The 23,123-nt window shown below is 43.5% G+C and overlaps 1 protein-coding gene across 1 annotated transcript in view; it reads left to right on the top strand.

Annotated features, from left to right (window-relative positions):
• The window catches only part of Smyd3 (SET and MYND domain containing 3), a 535,421-nt gene that overhangs the window by 124,288 nt on the left and 388,010 nt on the right, over positions 1-23,123 (top strand). The gene's annotated exons all lie outside the window — the stretch shown is intronic.

The following is a 23,123-nucleotide window of genomic DNA, read 5'->3' as shown; positions in this document are numbered from 1 at the left end:
ATTTTGTAATTTTATCAACTATATATGCAGTATAGAAGAAAATCCTCTTTGGTAGTAATGCCTTTCCCTTTTATGAGTATTTATTTTACCTGCACATTTATATTCATTAATAGCACAAGGAAAGCATTTTGCAGTATCATTTTTGAACCCACGCTTTCCAAGCAAAATAAAAGCATAATAAAAATAACACATTAAAAAGCATAATAAAAAATAATACATTAGCCCAACCTGAGCAATGATAGGGGCCATTACATACTTTGATTGGCATTTTTTTTTTGTTTTTGTTTTTGTTTTCTGTGTTGCTTTGGAACCAGTCCTGGAACTAGCTCTTGTAGACCAGGCTGACTGACCTCGAACTCACAGAGATCCGCCTGTCTTTGCCTCCTGAGCGCTGGGATTAAAGGCGAGCACCATCACTGCCTGGCTCGGTTTTAGTTTTGATGCTTATAGAAAAACGTATCAAGTTCTGTGCTGTTCAGGCAGCTGTCTCCTTAGGCTCTCTTGTGTTAGCACGCAGGTTCAGAACACCCTGTGTGCGACTTCCCCCTTACCCTTTCCTGTCTGTGTGGTGGTGTTTATTTGGGGCCTGTGAGGAACTGGTGCCCTGGGGTCTGTTTCCTCTGCAGAGGCAGAATTGTTAAGCTGTGCTGTTTTAGTGGCCATCCATCTCCCGGGAAGAGACATTCCTTGCCTTGCCTACATCCCACCTTCCCAAGGTTCCAAACAGAGGTATGCACATCACATATGCAGATTTTATGTTCAGCTTCAAGGAGTCCTTCGGCTGTTTGCTGTGGCATGGCCCGTGCCCAGGTAGTTCACCGCTTCACTTTACCAGCGATCTTTCGCAGATTCGCCTCCCACCGTTGGCCAGGGGTCCGTAACTGTGGCTTTTACACCTCCTTGTTTCTTGAGAAAACTCCAGGTTTCATTTCTGGTCTTGGTATTTTTTTCCCCTAAGCTCTAATCTCATATTTTGTAATTAATGAAAACTTTCACCCGGAAAACCTATCTTTACTTCAGACCTTTCGTTCCCAGTTTGTAAGCCACCCTCCTTCTCAACAGAAGCATTCTCCAGAGAGCATTCCTGCGTCCCCCTTGGTATTGGTATGGGACCAAGCAGGCCAAGACCTCAGCAGGACAGCAGGGCACCTCTGCCCCCGCCCCCTCTCTCGTCCTCCCTCCCTCTCTCTCTCTCTCCCTCCCTCCCTCCCTCCCACACTCACACACATCTACCTTGTTTCTTTTTTTAATTTGGCTGCTGCCCTGACTAGGAGTATTGTTTACCTGCTTCTTACTCTTTCTCAGTTTTATTCACCAGTGGTAGAGATAAAAACATACCCAAGCCCAAATCTGACCACTTTCCACTCCCCATACAAGTGTCTATGAAGAGGGCTGGAGACAGTTCAACATGTGAGATGCTTGTCATGCTGTTTCCCCAAAAGGCTGCACCTCAGAGACTCCAGTACAAGGAGTGGCGAGGATTCAGCCTCTGGGTGCCCTAACTCCTCCACATTGTCGTTTCTTCAAGAGACCAAAGCTGATCATGGACATGAGGGCACACAGGCAGAGGCCATCCAAGCCAGCCACAAATCCCCAATGGTTACACCGTGTGTCGGTGTGTGTGCGCGTGTGTTCTGACTTGGGTCAACTTCAGTTCTGAATAATATTAATCCTCTGTAGTGGTTGAGTGGATTTTTCTGCGTTGTCAGGATTGTTGGATTTGGTAATTAGATAATTACAAGCATGTGATCAGATTTCAGAAATCTACTTACGTTTGCTAATGGTTGCTATGGCTGCGAGGGTTTTTTATTTGTTTAGTTAAATCATTTTATTAAGAGGTGAAGGTAGGTGGGGCTGCCTGTGAGTGGCAGCTGATATCCCAGGTGGTGCAGATCTCCCTGCTCTTACTGAATGGGAGCCCTTCTAGCGTTTGTGTAAGAAATGATGATGCTACAAAGATAGTTTTTCATGCTTAAAATATTCCTTTCATACCAGTGAGATTAGAGGATTTGTTACTTCCTGCCCCTCAAGTCTGCCCGAAGACTCCCGCGGAGTCCTCTGCACTTTGTGCACGAGAGGCACTGTGCTCCCGGAGTTAAACATGCTCTCTAATTTATTGGAGTAGAATCTTTGCTTTATGACAAGAAATGTTGAAACTTGGTGATTTTGTTGTTTAAAAATTCTTTTGAAAATTCCTCGATGTTTTCAATTATAGAACACAGTGGGGCTCACAGTGAGTGAGCCTGTTTGAAGGGTTCCATATTCGCTAACAGCCACCAGCCTGGCCGTTTGACAGTTCCCTTAAAGCTCAATTCCTTTCCTTTATTCCTACCTTCGTTAGCACGCCACCTTCCGTTCTGCCTGGCAACTTCCTTCTAGTCTTCACACTGTTGCCACCACCATTGCACTCCCCAGAGAGCACGTGACGCCCTTACGATAGATAGGCTAAGTATGACAAGCAGTGAAAAACGGATGGTGGCGGTCACAGTCTCCCAAGGGACTTCTGGGTAATTATGCTTTAGTTGTTGGTGTGTTTAGTTCTTTTAGCTCCTTCATGATAGGACAGGAGCTAAATCTTAACTCTCCTTTTCCTGTTAAGTGATGCGGGAAGAGGGAGTTTGAATTTTCTGAACTACAGCATATTCAGCCAGTTCGCTCTGACCTAAAATACCTAACAATCACACTGCTTAGTTTCTGCCCCGTTTCTTCATTTCTTTGGAATGCATCGGAATTAAGAGGAGCTTGTGGATGACAAATCAAACTGCTTTCCCTTGTCCTCTTTATCACCGGCACACAATAGTAAATATCCCAGTCACATAGGAAGCAGGGCTAAGAGTCTCAACCCTCCCAGACAAGAAGCCTCCTACCACGCTGCCAAACTCAAAACAGCAATAGCATATGATGCTCAAGAGGAAGAACGGTTCACATTTACAACTGAAGCTATCTCAAAGGCAGGCCAGCATGTTCTGTTCAATACGCTCAACAGAAAACAGCTGTCGAGCCAAGACAGACGAAATGACTTCAGCGTGAGAGCGCTCAGCGCAGCACTTCCTTACACTCAAAAGTTTTCTGTTGCTTCCAAATAGGGAAAGGATCACAATGTCAACATTTAAGGAAGAAGAACTTCAAATGAGCACTCAAGCTCGTGTCCATCCAGAAACAAAGAAATGTACTCAAGCACCTAGGGTTTCGAAAGGCAATTACACTAACATAGTCTAAGAAGCATTGCGTGTCGGTGCAGTTAGCAGAGCATCAAGGGAGTTTCTAAAATCAATATGTGTGGTTTTTTTTTTAACTGTTTGAAATCATTTAATGTTAGCAATGAAATATCCTCACAGGCTTTGTCGTTCACAGAACAGGCTAAAATTCTAGCAAAATGATGCATGCCAACATATTTTAACACAGATGGGGAAGCAGAAGGATAAAATGTATGCAGACAAAAATATAAGAGCAGGCGCTTGGGTTTGTATTGCTCTGCTCCAGTCAGACAAGATTACAGCAAACTGTCCAGTGCAACCCGAAAGGCAAGAGCAGAAATGAAGTCACAACACATCACTCGCTGACAGCTGCCTGCCTGGGACGAGTGGAGCTGTGAACACGGTGACCCTCATGCCATCATCTGGGTACCGGGTAGTAAGGTTCAGGATTCTGCCTCACTTCTTACACTCGGTGTCTACTGTGGCCAATGTAAAATCCTGTAGAAGTAACTGGGCCCCCAAAGGACATTTAGATAAAAGCAATGAGACCCAGGAATAGAGATACCCCACAGAAATGTTTCCTGGGACACGAGCGGGATTTTGAAAAGAAAGGTGCCGTTTGCTGAGACATGGCCTTTCAAGATGCTTTAGTGACAATCCCAGCGCATTCTTTTATGATTTACAATCTGGCATGAGAGGTCTCACCCAATTTTTGAAATTTAAGAACAAATGGAACCTAAATATATGGTGATAACCAATAAACAAAGGACTGGATGGCGCAAAAGAAAAGCAGACAAACATCAGTGTAACTGCAGCTGCTTTCTGGGTATCAGACACAGCTGGAAATCCAGGTTTTTGAAACAGGGAGATGAACTTACTAGAACAAATCTTTCTGGGCAATGAGATACATAATGGGATTTCTTCTTTAGCTCATACTTTTCCTAGTCGACATAATCTGATCTATTGTTTGTAGAAACCAAATATTTGTATGCAAGATTTTCAAGGAAACTATGCTGTGCATGACTGCCTTTAATTTTGTGTTTATTATTTCACTACGAAGACCATTGAAAGTGATTATAACACACCAGCTCCAAGGAGTGAGATCTGTTCTTTATTGTTTCTTAAGTTCTGCCTTCTTTTTAGGTGACTCATGATAGTGGTATAAATTTATGGAGTCTAATGTGAGTTTCCAGTATATGCATATACACGTGAAGATCCAATCAATCTGTTGATTCTTCAGAATGATTGGTGGTAGGCTACCTCAAAAGGGACGGTGACAGAGATGGACAAAGAAAGGATGCTCAAAAGATGTGAATATCAGCCAGCACTGATATTCCAGTCTGCAGCTGGTCTTCATTTCTGATGGACGGGAGCCTTCAGCTACTCCCTTTGGGACAAACAAGACAGCTCAGGTTTGACAACCAATCTAACCAATGGAGCCAGCCAAGGAAGTGCCTATGCTTTCCCTTAGCCTGGAGACTTCTGTCCTGACACGGTAGGGCAGAGGCATGAGGGGAAGGAGTAGCCGAGGTGTTCTAGAAGGCCCAGGAAGTCTGGCGTCTGAAACCAGCGGTTCAGGAAGAAGGTAGCCAGCATTCAAAGTTCAGAAGTGCTAACTAAGTAAATTCTGCATCGAATTGAATACTTAGAAACCGACAGGGCCATTCACTTTCTCTCATGGATGACAATTATGAGACACGCTCACCCTTAGCCCCAGGCTGTCATCCTGCTTCAGCTTCCTAAATATTGGCATTACAGGTATGATCCATGATACCTAGATTTTTTTTTAAAATTTACATTCTTAGGACACCCTCCATATATATATACGATTGAAACTCAAATAAATTCTGCCACACTCAGCTTGTGAGGTCAGCTTTGAAGTATTTCAGGAGGAGCCGCAGTGCCATGGTGATTTAGGGTTTGGCAGACTTAAGGTCGTTTATAATGGAATTGTCCAGAAGGAGGAAGAAAGGTCAAAGCGATCCGGATCAGCTCTGAGCAAGTGTGCTGAAATTACATCTCGTAGGGCATAATTTTGTACTGTTCCACCTTAAAAGCTGCAGAGCACTTTAATTTGGGAACTTACTGCATGGTAGTTAGAGATGCAGGTGTGTTTGGCGTGTGCTCTACAGTCTCTTATGCACCACAGGAAGGCAATACTAATTTAAGAGATTATCTGTCGAGAAGCTGGATGGCCCGTCTTCGTGGTTCACCTTGCTGTTTAAATAGTACCATTTAGGATATAAAGAATGGTTCATTTAATTCACAAACATCAAAATTGGAAAGATGTATTCACACACACTTTTGAATTTTGTGTTTTAAGTAACACTACATAGTTATAGTAAAATTGAAGATGCGTTTGGTTGAATATTTTGTCTCCACTGTGATGGCTGCAGGCCTTTAATTCTGATTCGTCATTCGTACAGCAGTGGTAGTCATGTGTTGTGGTAGCACATAGAGTGTTCAGCAGGTATGCGCTGTGATATTGTCTTCCTAATCAGACAGCTTCTCATGAGGCTGGAGCTAGTGAGAACCTCAGTCACTGGGCTGGGTCCTGGGCAAGGGCTACCGTGATATGTCAAGAGGCATACATCACATGCTAAGACAGACTAGTAGTTGAAGTTGTAGGACAAGACAACTGCAGATAGTTTTACGAGAAAGGAACCTTGAAGTGTTTGCTTTATTTATATTAGATGTTCTAATTAAGGAATCTGTGGACATTAAAAACTCCAGTTTCTAAAGATGGCCGTGGAAGCACACATGTTAATTTCAAATTATAATCTTCAAATGGCCTTATTTCCCTTATCATCTCGCTACTATTAATTTTTAACATATTTATGAGGAAGTGTCCCTTATCTGCATATTATTAAGTGGAAGCCGGCAGACTTGAACATTAGCATTCCTTTCTACCATAGGAAAGCTGTGAACTTTGCATGCCCCTTGTAGTCGATGTTAAAAGGACGAGTTGTGTGATGAGGAAGATAACAAGGATGCTCTTATCCTGATCCTTGTGCTGAAATGAGGTCCTCTCTAATTCTCTGAAGTTATAGAGTCACATGGCCGCAGCAGCAGTTTGGCGTCTTGTGAGCTTCTAGAACCATCTGTGACATTGAATATGGAATCAGGGTTTGTTTCTCCTGAAGTGTGAAGTGTGAGCTGGACGCTGGACTCTGTGAGATCCCGACCTCCCTAACGCAAGGTTGAGGCAGTTTCAGGAAAAGTGAATTCTTGTGTCAATAGATATTATTTCCAAAAAATCGTCCATGCTCCCTGTCTTACATAATTGTCTCTGAATGTGGCCTGCACTCTGGGCCTCTTGCAGGGATGCAAGGCAGAGCAAGTCTGTGTTGGTTTGTCCTGGGAGCTGCCTAAGGCTGCTGTCATTCTGAAGCTGAGCAGAATAAGAACTTTCAGTCAGCGTGGTGGAGCATGCCTTTAATACCAGTGCTTGGGAGGCAGAGGCAGGTTGTGAGTTTGAAGAAGCCTGATCTACATAGTCCATTCTAGGCCATTCCGGACTACACAGTGAGGTCCTACCTCAACGTGCCCCCCCCCCATCAACAAAGTTGCAAGTGTCACATCTTTTTGTGGCACAAGCAAATATAACTATAACTCAGAAAGGGTCATCACAGGGCTATTCCTCTTCAGATAAAAATGGATTAATTTGTAACCCTTAGCTCTAAAGCCGTGGGACCATTGAAAAGACATTAAGTTCAAGTCCAGTGTCATAGGTGTCTATGGAGATCAGACAACACAGTGGTCCTTTGTGGGTGCTGGCAACTGTGAGGCTGGTGTGAATGTCCGGACCGCAGGAACTTAACCAGCTCCGGCAAGCTGGGCCGCAGGAACAGGAGCAGCCCCGGCAGGCTGGGCCGGCACATGCTATGGGCAGTTGTGCAGCTACGATGAGATGATCAAAACCTCTGGGATGCATTTTCTCCTCACTGTTTTTTTCCTGCTCAGGAAATGTATTTCTTTGTGTTTTTGTTGCCAGTCATTTACCGTTACGCACTTCTGTGGCTGTGTGCACATGAAGACATTTCAGATTTATCATTTTGTGGTATGCTTTGAGGTTATTTTTTTTAATTGAATTATATTTTCACCTTTACTCTGATGGCCTCCATAGAAATTTCTTCAAGTTTATTGTGTTTGGTATTTTTTTTATAGATATTTGTTACTATATTTATTTTATGTAGGAAGTCTTTTGGATGTGTTTTATGTTTTCTTTTTTTCCCTAGTTACCAGGATCCTAGTTTTTTTCTTAAGTTACTTTATATTTTTTGTCACCGGTATCTGAAATGCAGGACTGTTAGTCACACACATGTTAGTTTTGTGGACCAGTAAAATGACTTTGTTTCCTGCTACATACTTTCTGATCTAATTTGCATTAATATAATTTTGATTTTATATTTTATTTTTAAGCGAGTATAATGCCATCTGAGCACATTCTAAACTTGTTATTTCCAATTGATTAATGATTAATTTTTGCCTCTCCTAAAAACTCCATAACTTTCAAATCACTTAGAACATGAATTATAGGAAAGCAGTTTTATAAATTGCCTGCTCTTTGTTTCTTTGTGTCTTTAAAATATACTTTACGTTCATTGGTATATTATGTGTCATCAGTTATAATATTTTTGTTATCAGAATCCCATTTTGAATGCATCAGAACATGAACTTTCCGGAAAACCTGTAGTAACAGTAGTGACTGTGTATTAGGGACTTAACCATGGGCCATGCTGTGTTCTAGCAATGTCCTAGTTTCTGTTCCCGCATAACAGACAGCTGCCATCTTAGTGGCTTACACAGCACTCAAAGGCAGTGGTTTCTGGGAACACCCCAGAGTCCCCCCAACTCAAGTATTAACTCATTTATTTCTTACAAGTTGACGAGGCAGGTGCTCATAGCAAGTAGTGTTTCAGAATCTATCGATCTGGGTCCAGAGCCTGGATAGCAGCTTGGGCATCCTGACTTGAGAACATACATTGTCTTCTATCTAGTCTTACACACGCTCTTCTATCTAGTCTTAACTGCATGAAGATATCTCAGTTATCCACAGACCCCTTATACAATGGTAGTTCAGTGAGGGCATCATGAAGCCAAAATCCCCATCTCCTACTGAGGTTGCAACCACTGCAGTATTGCAGCACCATGGATTGTGCTCACGTTTGTGGGCGATGCAGGTTCTATAAAAGCATAGCTATACAGTTGTACACAAGGCACAGTATGTAACAATGGTAGCAAATGTGACTGGTTTATGTATTTGTGGTAGCATGCTTTCATCGCTGTGATAGTGTGCACTCTTTCTATTTACTAAAAGTGAGGCTGCTCGGGAGGTGGGAGCACTTGTCACCAAGACTATTGCCATGAGTTTGATCCCACACCCACAAGGTGACCAGAGGGACAGAGAGAACTGTCTTCTGCAAGTTGTCCTCTGATCTTCACATGTGTGCTCTGGCATGTGCCTCCATGCATGCTTGTGCTTCCACTCTCTCTCACACACACATACATACATGTATAAAAATAAACATATTATGAAAAAATTTTAAAGCTGTTGTATTATGTCAGCAACAGTCTGACGTGTCTCCTGGATCTGTGTCATTTCTGCTGTATCTCTTACTGCATCATTTTTTTCCTGTGCCAGATCTAACTTACTGTAGTTTTGTTCCTAAGCCACAACATGGCAATACCTGCACATGTATTCTCTATACCTCCATATAGCCTAGGTGTATGACAGGCCGTCTCGTCTGGGCAGAGTAATCTAACAAAACCATCTAACGACACATATCCAAGGACATGTCCTGTTGTTATGTGTCATATCACTGGGTTTCCTTGGTAGGAGCCCAGAGTTGTTGCCATTTCTTTGTATCATTTTCAGAGACTTTATTTAGTATTTTAGATATTGGGTGTTTCCATGGGTAGATGCATGTGAACTCAGAGGCCAGAGGGGTGAGGCTCCCTGGAGCTAGAGTTATAAGTGGTTGTGAGCTGCCCACCGTGGGTGCTGAGAATGAATTGGGGTCCCCCTTTTATTACTTTTCATGTTTGTTTGTGTCTCTCCTGTCATAGCATGGTGTTTCTTAGACAATACATGTGCTTGTATTTACAAAACTTTTGCTCGAGTCCCCAGGCTTTCGTGGGTTGGAATTTACTTCTTTGGTCATCTAAGAAGTACTGATGGATTGTTCCCCAGCTCTGGGTCCTGTCCCATCCATCTGTCTACGTGGTGTGGATACCACTGTTATTTTCTCTCTTTGCCTTAATGCTTGCCAAAGTCTAGACCTAGCTTCTTGTTGTAAAATTTGGACTCCATTGGGTCACTTTCCACCCGGCAGCTCTTTGCGTGGCCAAGAGGAGATCCTCTTTTGAAGGTGAAGTGTGAGCAGGGCAGCGTGACACCTGGTTCCTGTTACACCATTGTGCCATCCTCACCTGCTCTTCCCGTGGTTCCCATCATCAGGTGGGCACTTTCTGGGAGTTCTGATTCCATCTTTCCCTCCCTTCCATCACCATCTCACTGAAACTGCATGAAACGCAGAGAGAGTTTATTGGCTGTGAAAAATAACTCCATCTCACATGGCCAATCCCTGGGCTTCTGATGGTGGCATTAGTATCTGGTCTCTGTCCTTTGGTGGGCTCTACTTCCTTGAGTTGCCCAGTTCTTAAATGGCCTCCTTTGTGGTGGGAAAACAGTGGACCAACCCAGGTTGAATTCCAACAGAAAGGGGGGAAATGATCTGTTTGCTTGTTTAAACGTAGTCCCTCAAATTAGCCGTGCCATGGGTCGGATCAGGCTGACTTTCTTGAACTAAGCTGTAACCCATGGGAAATCAGTGCTTCATTTGTTAGTCCTGACCCCATGGTCATCTGGGGTCTCAGTTCCGGTTTCTCATAGACCGATAGGAAGAATGACACAGGGAACATGGGTCACATAGTGTGTGCCCCACCATCCTTGCTCATTGACTGTCCCCTCTTAATTTTCTCCGATACTGACCACCCATAGCACATACATATACCACTTTGCTTTGGATCCCAACCATTCATTTATTCATGTATTTGCCAGGCATTTGCTTGGTGCCAGGGATGTTGCAGGCACTGTGCAAAAGAACATGAAAACAAAGATAAAAAAGATATATCGGACCCCCTCAGGGAATTAACAATACACTGCGGGTGATTTAGTCTTTGGACAGACAATAAAGCTTAGGAGATGGCAGACTTAATGCTGTGCCCCTTTGGGCATGTCGCAGTTATTTTCCACAAAATAGGCTCGTGATATTCGGAGGTTTGTGCTCGTATCTTATTAAAACACGGTTTTATTACTCTGCACTCACCAGATAAGGCATCTTACTTAGTGACCGTTTGTTTAAGCTGAGGCCTCAGGGCATTCCCAGCCCGTATTGTTCCCCCTGATCGCCTCAGGAAGTGCTCTCTTGCCTCGCCAGGTTCCTGTGGAGCCTGGGAATTCTCCTAGCCCTCCTCTTGACCTGCGTTGCCTCGCAGTCAGTCCCTTTGGTTTATCTTGGCTCCTGGACAGGTGTTGGACAGTGGGCAGGGAATTGTTTACCGCCTGCCTGCTTGAATCTCTTGAATAATGAAAATGTTTGCGCTGTGAATATGGGAACCAGTTTTTGGCTCTTTATTTTATTTTATGCATCCAAGTGTTTTGCCTGAACGTATGTCTGTACTGTATGCATGCCTGCTGCTCTCGGAGGCCAGAAGATGCCATCAGACTCCCTGGAACTGAAGTTACAGGTGGTTGTGAGCCTTTACATGGGTGCAAAGAATTGAACCCAGGTCCCCCCCAAGGGGACTTTTAACTACTGAGTCATCTCTCCAGCCTTTTCTTTTGCTTTTTAAATTGTACTTTAAAAGTAATTTTTTTAGATTAATGAATAAAGTAACAGGTTTCATTGTCAGTATTATTTTGTCAATTCATATTTTTTTTGTTTGTAAGATATTATATAATTTTCCCTTTAAGTTCTCATTTATATTTAACAGGAGGATTTGGGTTTAGCTATTCATGGAGTTTTCCTTCCGGAACTGGTCTTTGTTTGTTTGTTTTTCCATGTTCCCAGGATTTCTCTGTGTAGCCCTGGCTGTCCTGGAACTCACTCTGTAGACCAGGCTAGCCTTGAACGTGGAGATCTGCCTGCCTCTGCCTCCCAGGTGCTGGGATTTAAGGCGTGTACCACCACCACCCAGTTGAACTGGTATCATTTTGATATTTGTCGCACAGCACGGCTAGTATTTATCATTAGGAGAAGACTTTTATTTCTGGAACCCAACTCTTCTTAGGATGGCTAGCACTGTTATGGAAAGAAAGTGAGCTCCACTCACAGGCTGGTGTTTTCTGTCTTTGCAATAAAGCCCTCCACCTCTGAAAAATTGGAACTCTGTCAATTGTAACCAGACCTAAGCATTGTCTTAGGCTTTTGCATGTAGAGATGTTTCTTTGTCTTTAGTGATGGAATAATATGAGGATATTACAGATTCTGATGCCTGTGTCATTGTATAGTGCTAACATTTGCCTTGCCTTCCTAAAGCCATCGACTCTCATACATTTTCATCTGATGGAGGTATAGCTTAGACTTTATTAGGGGAAAATGTCCATCTTATCGATCTGATGATGCCGAGTGTGGCAGCCCCTGCCTGGCCTGTGAATTGTACTGAAAGCTCAAGGCAGCCCTATCTCACTCAAGTTCACTTTCACATTCATGGACTTTGAACCTAAACCAGTCCAAGTTTTTGAACCCAGTTTTAAAGCTTTTCTGTCATGGACAAAATCACTATTCAGCATTTAGATTTTTTTTTTGAGACATGGTTTCTCTGTAGCTTTGTAGCCTGTCCTGGAACTAGCTCTTGTAGACCAGGTTGGCCTTGAACTCACAGAGATCTGCCTGCCTTTGCCTCCAGAGTGCTGGGATTAAAGGCGTGCGCCACCGCCCAGTTAGAGTTGTTTTCCACTCGTTGCCTTGGTCGTCCTTGGTAGAACACTGTTACACTTCTTCTTGCTTCTTGCTTCTTGCCTAATGTAATCCTCTCTAATTAGTGTTAATTTTTCTCTAAGTAAATTAACTATTATAAAAGTTCTTTTCCATTTCTGGCTTGTCTTTGGTAGAACTGACTGAACTTATGGATGGAAATAGACAAAGGAACAGCTTACGTTGTTTGTTGTCTCTCCGGAAGAGGGTGCATCAACAAAGGAAAAGCGGGTTCACTGTTCCACGCCTTCAAAGTTAAAGACAGTGGAATATTCATTATAAGGAAAACACAGTTGTAGTTATAATTCCTAGATAATAGTGACATTTAAATCCAAGATGTCCTATTGGCAGAAAACGGAAATTGTAACTGTCTGCCTCTAAAATATGGTGTTATTGTCCCACGAAACAAGGATGCATACAGATAACATATATGACTCGAATGGAAATCTTGGGAAGAAATTTTTAAAATTTAATTAAAAAGCTACCCCAATTCTAGGAAGATACACATCTTTCTCTGACAGATGCCATGGATCTGTGGCATTCACACATCAGAAGAATAAACAAATGGTTGACTTCCGATGCATTACAGAATATTCTTTTATTTTAGTGATTTATTTATTTTTATTTTATATGCATTGGTGTTTTTCCTGCCTGCATGTCTTTGTGAGGGTGTTGGATCCCCTGGAACTGGAGCTCCAGACAGTTGTGAGCTGCCATGTGGGTAATGGGAATTGAACATGGGTCCTCTGGAAGAGCAGCCAGTATTCTTAGCTGCTGAGCCATCTCTCCAGCCCTCACGTTACAGAATATTCTTACCTTTGTTATGACATGTAAGTAAGCTACTAGGATCTTTTTAAAGAACCAGTCATTGCCTCTGACCACAAGCAAGAAAAGTCCCTGCCCTGAGAACAATAGCTGCTCCTGGTTCTTACATCTGGGAAGGGTGATATGAACACTACCATCACCTTCATCTGCAGAACGGTCTCCACGCTAAGGACTAAGAGCTGAGGACAGGGGACTTGGTGCACCGCCTCCATCCCCCCCCCCCCCACCGTCTTTCTTTAGGCTCGTTTTCATACCTTCTACTGTGATGAATTAGGTTCACAGTTAACTTTAGATGCTGAGAGCAGTATTCTCTCCTTGACCTCTCTGAGGTACATGCTGTTAATGTTCCCTTTAGTCTTTTCCATGACTCGACGATGTTGCCCCTGGCTCACACGCCACAGATGTTACTATTGGCCTCCCTTAAAGACGATATTTATTTCTCCTTTATTCTTGATCTTGTATTTTTTTAACATAATGTTTTCTTCCGCAGATTCGACCCTTCACCAACTCTTATCTATTTCAAATCACCTTCCTGATCTCCCTCCTCACCCTCCCAGCATTTCTAACTGTTGCTCTTTGTTGTGTGCCCATCCCATCATCCAGAGTTAAATAGCTTTGATGACCATCTAGCACTTTTCCTTAGACCCATATGACATGTGTTTCCCTTACTGCACTTACTTAGTTTTTGTCTCCTGTTTAATTTCAGCAACGCAGAAACCTTTGAATATGTCAGCATTTCAGCAAATCCTGTTATTTTAGAACTTCATCTAAAGAAAATGTGTTTCTCTACTGGATAGATTTGCTACTTACTTAATTACTTAATATTTCATCCAAATTAAATAAAATAGAAAATATCTAATGGTATACACTTGCTATAATCTTTATTATTACTATTATTAGGTTTTTTTGAGACAGAGTTTCTCTTTGTAGCCCTGGTGTCCAGGAACTCACACTGTAGACCAGGCTGTCGTCGAACTCACGGAGATCCGCCTGCTTCTGCTTCCCGTGTGCTAGGATTAAAGGTGTGCTTCACCACCACTCAGCAGTCTTATCTGTTATTAACAATGGCCTTAATTCTCTTCAGTGGGATGAATGACAGTTCTCTATTCAGAATAGAAAGATTGACTTTTTGCACAGAAACTACCATTATATGTAGTTTGGGAACTATATTTTAGGAAAAAAAACCCTATCTATCTATCTATCTATCTATCTATCTATCTATCTATCTATCTATCTATCTATGTGTGTGTAAAATATGAATCTGTAAAAAGCAAATCATTTTCACATGTCTACCCTGGCTGTGTAGGTTATGCAGGTGTGGCTCAGTTTCTCCTGTCATTTTTGCTGTTATTTTTTCTTACAAAGCCATTTTATCATTGAACTTACAAGAGTTGCAGTTTTTATTCTGGTTATTTTTCAGGACGTTCAGCAATCCTCTGCCATTGCACAAAGTCATTGCAAATCAAAAAGAAATGATTCGCGTACAGCTCGAGTTGTTAGGGGAAGTGTTAACATCTTTGTATAGTTGTAGAAACAAGGACTTGAAAAGTATGAGCGGAGAGAAGAATCCATCGAATTTTCACAGGCGCCCCTGAAGCTTGACAGTTGCATAGCAATTGCCCCCAGCTGCTTAAGCAGCCTTCGTGTCCAGACTTTAGGATGACCCAGTTAATACCAGTCTCTTTCTTCTCCTCCTCTTGGTTTTGAATATGCTCTTCTGATATTTTCTAGATAAATGTAAAATACTGTAATCCATAGGCATCCTGGTGTGCACTCCACCCCACCTGCACATACGCACCCCAAAACAAAACTCCAAAGGCAAACCTTGGAGGCTTCTGGAGCAGTGATTCCTTATAATCCACACTTCTTGTGAGATGGATTTTATTCTCCTTTTGATGAATTCTGACCTTTTCGCTACATGGCTGTCACCTCAGTTGTTTAACAATTTACTTTACTTGTTCAGAGAATTGAGTTTCCTGGATCTTATAGCTATAGCTTGTATTGGTGTCAAGGTCAAAATCTTTTAATTTTATTGATGGAGCTGGTGTTATAACCGGAGGGTCTCCTGTTGTATATTTAAATCCTGTCATAGTGCCTAAAAACTGTCATATCCTGGCTTCCCGTCCAGCAAATATTTTTATTAAATTCCTTGGCTATATCTAGTTTACTTTTCCTTGGGAGAAATATTACAGAATAACACCAGCATCATGATCACAAATAGATTGTTGCCATGGCAACCTGGCAGTTTTTTTTTTTTTTTAAATATTAGAATTTCGTTGTTGAAGCAAAACTTATGACACCGGGGACCTTTTCCTGATGGTGAGAACTTTCTGCTGTCTCCGAGCCTGGGAACCTGGGAATGATGCTGTGTCCAAACGGAGACCAGCTCTGCTTTAGGAAGCACACACTTAGTTCATTTACCGCCTCTGTTAACCAGTGGCTCCGCTGCTATGTTAGGAGACCCACACCCTGTTAGCTCTAGACACTCTGCGGGCATTGTCTTTTCCACAGTTGGACACCAGTGAGATCTAAGCCAGCCGAAGAAAGGAAAATCCCACTCCATCTCTGGCATCACAGAGCCTGGCCACTTACTCACTGCAGTAGGTCTTAGAATATTGCTCGGCTTCCCTGAGACTGGTTTTCAGAGTTGTCAGTAGGAGCATTAATCTCTGCCTTATGGGATTATTTTATTAAATTATTGTTTTACTCACAGAGAGCACAGCAATAGTACATAGACAGCATATTGGATTTATGTAGCATCTCACTTAACCTCCATAAGTAACTCTCTTGCTTTTGTTACCAGTTGCTGTGACAAAATACAGGGACAAAAGCAACTTAGAGGTCAAAGGGTCTATTGTAGTTTACAGTTCCAGCTTTTGGCCCATCATTAGGGGAGGCAAAGTGACAAGAACAGAGGCGTCAACAGTTAGTGTAGAGAGGACGGTCACAGATTCGTCCACAGAGCAGAGAGGGCAGTCACAGAGTCGTCCACAGAGCAGAGAGGGCGGTCACGGAGTTGTCCACAGAGCAGAGAGGATGGATGGATGCACGCTTGTTCTTGGCTCCACCTTACACATATCAGGATATCCTGTTCAGTGAATGGTGCTGTCCACAGTTAAGATGGGGTGTCATCATCAATTAACTTAATATGACAATTCCCCACAGACATACCCATAGGCCAACCTCATCTGGACAGTCCTTCATTGAGCCTCTCTTTTTAGGGGATTCTAGAGTGTATCAAGGTGACAGTTAAAACCATATAGATAACAGTAAGAGAAAGGCCACCATTTTCTGTTTACATGTGAAGATGTATGGGCTCCGGTGGTTTGGAAGAAAATGGCCCCCAAAGGGAGTGGCACTATTTAGGACGTGTGGCTTTGTTGGGTAGCTTTGGTCTTGTTGGAGGAAGTGTGTCTCTGTGGGGGTGGGCTTTGGGGGTCTCTGTTCTCAAGCTTCCCTCAGTGTGATAGTCGACTTCCTGTTTTCTGTGCATCAAGATATAGAACTCTGAGCCCTGACACCATGTCCGCCTGCATGCTGCCAGCTCCCCTTCATGATCATAATGGACTGAACCTCTGAAACTGTAAGCGTGCCATTACTAACTCAATGCCTACTTCCGGGGGGTGGACTTCCCCAGGAAAAGGTCTGGGCATGGAATTAAGAATTGGGAACTATCATTGTCCACTATGTTCAGCGAGTCCAGTTTTATCCCGGGCTTTTTCAGACCCAGGCCAGCTGGCCTTGGTGAGTTTCCAATAGAACATCCCCATTGTCTCAGTGTGTGGGTGCACCCCTCGCGGTCCTTCCTTGCTCGTGCTCTCTCTCCTTCTGCTCCTGATTTGGACCTTGCGATTTGGGGGAGGGGGAGGGAAATGGGAGGCAGCGGTGGGGAAGAGACAGAAATCTTTAATTAAAAAAAAAAAAGAATTGGGAACTTGCCATGGCACTGATGCTAGCCTTTGCTGTTCCAGTAGAAATGAAAAGAACCGTGAAAAGCCGGGCGGTGGTGGCGCACGCCTTTAATCCCAGCACCGGAGGCAGAGACAGGCGGATCTCTGTGAGTTCGAGACCAGCCTGGTCTACAAGAGCTAGTTCCAGGACAGGCTCCAAAACCACAGAGAAACCCTGTCTCGAAAAACCATTTGGGAGGGTGGCAAAATGTCTCTCGCTGATGTGCTTAAAGTGCTTACAATACAAGTGTGGGTGTGAGTTCGGGTTCTCAGAACCCTTGTAATGCAGGATGGGTTTGGTTGGCCACCTTTAATCCTACCCAGATGGTGGGCTCAGGGGATCCCCAGAGTCAGACAACTCGTGAGATTAACCGTATCTGTGAGCTCTGGGTTTGATTGAGGGACTCTACTTCGATGTCTGGAGGGTGACTTCTGACATTTGATTTGGGCCTTCGTGTGCACGCCCACACATGACTTGCACATGAACCCAGACTGTGCCCACACGTGCAAACATTCACCGTACATGCGCACCTCCCCCCAATACATACAAAGAAAAAGAAAAACAAGAAACCATTGGAGCAGAAATGCTTACGAAGCAAAACCGAGAAAGAGAAGACAGGAAAGATGATTGAGGTGTACTAGAGAGAGCAACAGCGCTGCCACAGGGGCTCAATAGTCCCCAGTGCTGCAGGGGTCACTGAAGAGGATGGCAAGATGAACGAACGGCTCTAAGGAATCCTGTGCTGGTCTCTGCTCCAGCACCTTAGTGCGATGAATGCTGGACCTTCGTGAGGAAGTGGTCTGGGAATGGATGAAAAGCCCAAGGTGTTGGTTGGAGGGCCAGTGGAGAGTTCCTGCATTCTCTTAGCGTCTCGTGAAGAGGCTGAGTAGGTGAACCAATTAGAGTAAACCATTGACAGTGAGTGCATGAGAGGGTTCTTAGAGTTCTGAGAAGTCGATAGGAAGGGGGCCAGTGAGTGCCAGGATAGCCACTTCCGTGGAGTCAGCCGTGGGCTCCAACCTGCGTGGGCTGTTCCAGGCGTGGGCTGTTCCCCGCATGGGCTGTTCCCCATGTGGGCTGGCCAGCTTCCTGGAGTAGTCTCATCCAGAAGGACGGCTGTTTAGCTCCATGTATGCATTATGCCGCTTAAAGTCCACAGTCCTCTATATTTTTTTAAAACTTTAATTTTGATAGCGCCTTAAATCAAGTGAATAAAAAGCGCACAGTCATCTCACTTACTGTAAAGCTGCCTCCCGAAATCTCAGGTTCACCAGGGGCCAGTCAGTCTGCAAAACAGAATGTAACATGCAGAATTGCGGTTGGAGGATCACATGATTTGTTGAACAAACTGTACAGCTCACACAGCCAAGGGGTACCTACACAGGCCGAGTCCTTGGATGAGGTGTTCTCTAGGTGGGGGGACCTGTAAGGCTAGGGGGTAAGCGATATTAACCAGCCTAGGGATTCATAATCTTTTCAGTGTGGTTGTAATATATGCAAGAGCCCCATGCATGCTTCACTTAAGATTTTTAATAATAACACAGGGACCCAAACCCACCTGGAGAGGAAAGGGTGTGCTTGTAGCTTACAGTCCGTCATCAAAGAAGCCAGGGCAGGAGCTCAAAGGAACCTGGCAGAGACAGGAACCAAAGCAAAGCCTTCAAGAGGCCATCCACTCTCCTGCTTTCCATGGCTCGCTCAGCTTCATGTCTTATACAGCCCAGGGCACCTGTCCTGGGGTGGTCCCACTCACAGTGGACTGGGCTCTCCCACATCTGTCTTTAATAAGAGGATACCCTGCAGACTTGCCCACTAAATTGAGGCTCCTTCTTCCCAGATGACCCCAGCTTTTTCAGGTTGATAAAAAACTGGCCAGCACATGGTTTTTATTTTGATTTAATTTGGAGTGCGACGGAACCACAGTCCTCTGATATTTTAAGCATTCTCCCTGCCTCTCCCAGCCCCAAACTGTCCTTTGGTAGGACAGACGTGGTGACAGGTGGACCTTTGTCCATCCGCTGTGAGATGGTCCGAGATTAGTGCATGGAATCCTCCTTGTTATTATCTGCAGAGTTTTCCAGCTCATGCATCTGTTCTCAATATTCTTCGTTTTCTCTTGTGGTGCCAGGGATAAAACCCTTGTGATTTGTACAAGCTAGGAAAGTGCTCCACCTCTGATTTTTACATCCAGCCGTGAATCTTTTTTTTTCTTTCATTTAAAAAAGTTAATTATTTTCTTTTTATTATTTATTCGTTATTTAATTAATTCTTTTCTCTTTTTATTATTTATTTTTGCCCCCTCCCTCTGCTCCTCCCAGCCAGCCTCATCTCCCCTCTCCCCCAGATCTACTCCCCCTCCGTATCCCTTCACAAAAGAGCAGGCGTCCCAGGGATATCCGCTGAGCATGTCATAACAAGATACAATAAGACACGGCACAAGCCCTCATATCAGGGCTGGACAAGGCAACCCAGTGGGAGGAAATGGGTACCAAATGCAGGCAACAGGGTCTGATATCCCCTCCATTCCCACTAGTCCCATGAAAACACCAAGCTAACAACTAGAACATACATGCAGAGGACCTAGCTCAGACCCATGCAGGCTCCGTGGTTGCTGCATCAGCGTCTGCGAGCCCTGGTGTCCTTGATCCTTCTGCCAGGCGTGAATCTTCACTCTTATTCATAGCTAAGGCTATGTTCCTGGAAGTGGTGTGTGTGTGTGTAAGTGTGTTTCAGCCACCACCCCACATTCCTTGTCTAATGTCTGTGCATAATTTGCTCAGTTCCTCGTGTTGCTTTCTGTTGCTAGTTTCTGTTTTAACTTGGCCCTTCTGCCTTGAATGCTCTCAAGTAATGGCCTGCCAGTACTGTGCCTGGCCCTTTAAGGAGGGTTGTCATGTGTCATGTTCTTTACTGCGTCAGTGCTTCAGTGCAGCATATGTCTACAAAAATTATATTGTGCTGTGCTGAGTGATTGGAATGTTGGAGTGGGTTTTTATTAGCAATGTATTTGCCCGTATAGTGATCATATCTTTTTTAATATGTGACAGTTATAGTAAGTTTAAGATACAGGCATATTGGATTGGTTGTGAGAGGTAGAAAATGCCTCCTTTACTACCTACATGCGTGATAATCAAATTCATTTTTCCCCAAGACCAATATTTCTTTCTTTCCATTGTAATTAGGTTCCTCATTCTGCAAGTTAATTATGATTATAAATATTGAATACTTGGCATGTTTTCTCAAGTATGAAAATAAAAGCTTATACTTAATGTGTAAACTCAGCTCTACAGAGGTCCAGGCATATGGCTGCTCGTGTTGTCTAAATCTTCGGGGCCTTTTGTCGCTGTTGTTACAAACGTGCTCAAAGGGCTCCCACGTCAGTGCTCTTTCTGTTCTCTAGAAACAAAAGAATACATTCTAAAGTTCATTAATTTATAATTTGAGACATTACTCTATCGGACCCTTAATTGAAGGTCTACATATAGTCTCTGTTTGCTGAGCTGCCCACGGTCTCTAAACATTTGGTCTAGGATTTTTGGCTAAAAGCCAGCAGCAAATTATACTTCCTGTGCAACTCTCAGCTCCTTTCTCCCTTCCTGGAGCACGAGCTACAAAATGTACTCATAAGACATCAAATTTGAATTGCAAATTTGTATGTGGATATTATCTTACAAGTAGCTGGGAAAGCAACCAAGAGGGAACAATTCCCTAATTTGTTAGTAAGTTGTATACATAATTTGTTACTGATGTGCAGCTTGACCATGCGGTCATCAGTGTTTTGGAGATTTGTAAATAATGGTGTCCTTCAGCCTTTCTTTTCTCTTTATGAACCAACAGCCACAGATTTTCTCTTTTACTTAGATCAAAGGTGCTACAGAATCTGCAATTCCAGCCCTCCCGAGACCAAGGCAGGAGTACTGTAAATTCAAGGCCAGCCTGGGCTAAGCCCGAAGTGTGTCTCAGCAAACCGGCTCCCACAAACAAGCAACAAAGTTTTCTTAACTGTAGGCCACATGTGGAGTCTATTCATGAGTAGCCTTTCTGTGGGGGAGTTCCAGAGAGTCAGTAATGTAAGACTCTCTCCCCCAATAACTTTGGCTGGAAAACTCTGACCTCTTCCCTTAGCTTCTGAAACGGGAACAGAAGCAAAACACAGAAACAGAAAGTTTATCTGTAAGTTTTCTGTCATAATGACACCAGAAAATTCAGGTAGCTATATTTAAATTTATTTATTTAGCTTTTGAGACATGGATTTGCTCTGTGATCCTGTCTGTCCTGGAGTTCATTCCTTATTCAGTATGTATCTAGGCTGGGCTCGAACTTTAGAGTCTCCCAAGTATGAGATCATCAGTGCGCACCGTCTACCTGGCTTAAAGTTATCTTATTCTTTTGGGATTGTATCTAGGGACTCACATACGCTAGGCGAATGCTCAGCCACTGGGATATACACAGCCCCTCTTTTAACCATTTTTATTGAGTGAAAAGGACTGTTAGTAACAGAAGAAAAGGTTCAGAATATGGGGGGTGTTCTCTTTCGATGGGAAACTTTATACCCTCTCCAGGTTATCTCCAGTATCATCATAATATAGTCACATCACTTTTGTGTGTGTGTGTAAACACATGCATTTGTATATGCGTGTGGTTGCACATGTGTTCATGTATGTGCGGAGGCCCACATGTTGATGTCAAGTGATTTCCCACAGCCATTCTCCATGTGATTTATTGAGGCAGGGTCTCTCACCAAACCTGGAGATCTCCAGTTCTGGCTGCCCTGGCTAGTCGGTGTGCCCCAGGGATGCCGTGTCTGCCAAGGTGGAGGTCACCATCTCCAGAGCCACATTCTACTCTTCGGCTCCTGTGACAAGTGCCTGGCCTTCCATAGCTACATTTTTAAAATGGCATCCAGTGTTCCTGTACAGGAGAGAGGACCTGGCTCTGTCACCAGGAGCGGGGTTCTTTCAGGTCTGTGCACTTCATTGTGCTGACGTTCTGTCCTTCATAGACCCACACAGTAACGAAGGCAGTAAGTGACGCTCACCATCTGCCTCGATAGTGTGGGAATTTCCCTGCGTTCTTGGAGATGTATATGGTCCCTACTCGGGGTCTCCCCTGTCTAACCACTGGCCCGGCATTGTCTTAGATTACTGCTGTGAACCCTGTAAGTGAATCCATAGCCGTTTTCAGAATCCTAGCCACCAGCAATACGAGAGTCCTAGGCTTTCTGTTTCAAGCAAAAACAACCAAACAACAAAACCAAGACAGACAGATAGACTCTGTCTCTGTCTCTCTCTCTCCACACACACACACACACACACACACACACACACACACACACACACACACACACACACACACACAAATTGAGACCAGATCAAAATGTGTGCATTTAAAATTATTGTTTACCTTATAATTTGGGCTCAGATATTCCCCCCAAAGATCTGCAACTACTTTTCTTTTGAGACAAAGTTTCTTTGTGTAGCCTTTGCAGACTTAGAACTCACAATGAGACCAGGCTGGCCTGGAACTCGGAGCTCATTCTGCCCCCGCCTCCTGCATGATGGAATTAAAAGTGTGAGCCACAACCCTGGCTACAGCTACATTTTTCATGGAGGTTAGTGAAAAAAAACTTTTCTTATTTGAATTTGGAGTCTGTAAGTGTGATCATCGCACATTAGGCGGGCAGCAGACTAACTCCTTAGTCAACAAAAGGCTTCTGCCCTTTGCCAGGTCCTGAATTAGGTGACTGTTACAGAGATGAACAAAGGCAGCGTCTCAGCCTCACACTTTTATTGATTAATTGTTACTACAGACACATTTCTAAGAGAAATCTTGCCCAGCTACCCAGGGAATTGATGGACAAAAGGACAAATTTTCTGAGACTTTGAGTACAAAACATCTGTCATGATTCTCATACTTAGACACCAGCATTATGTGAAAACTTGGGCAAATAATTTGTATGGCAAACTTTAAATTTGAAATCTGAGACATGGAAAAATACTTGTTTTTAAGAGATATTGATAATATGTATGGTGATTTTTGAGTATTAGATTGTTTTGTTTTAAAAAGTGCTAGCATGTGCCAGAAACAAGATTTTTTAAAATTATCCTTTATTAATCTGTGTGTGGGGGAGGAGGAGGAGGAGGAGGAGGAGGAGGAGGAGGAGGAGGAG

The sequence above is a fragment of the Alexandromys fortis genome, unplaced genomic scaffold (assembly GCF_014885135.2).
Source record: "Alexandromys fortis isolate MF-2015 unplaced genomic scaffold, M_Fortis_MF-2015_v1.1 scaffold_51, whole genome shotgun sequence".
In the NCBI taxonomy this organism is placed as follows: Eukaryota; Metazoa; Chordata; class Mammalia; order Rodentia; family Cricetidae; genus Alexandromys; species Alexandromys fortis.
The sequence above is the reverse complement of the archived record's forward strand: the minus strand, read 5'-3'. Positions and strand labels throughout refer to the sequence as shown.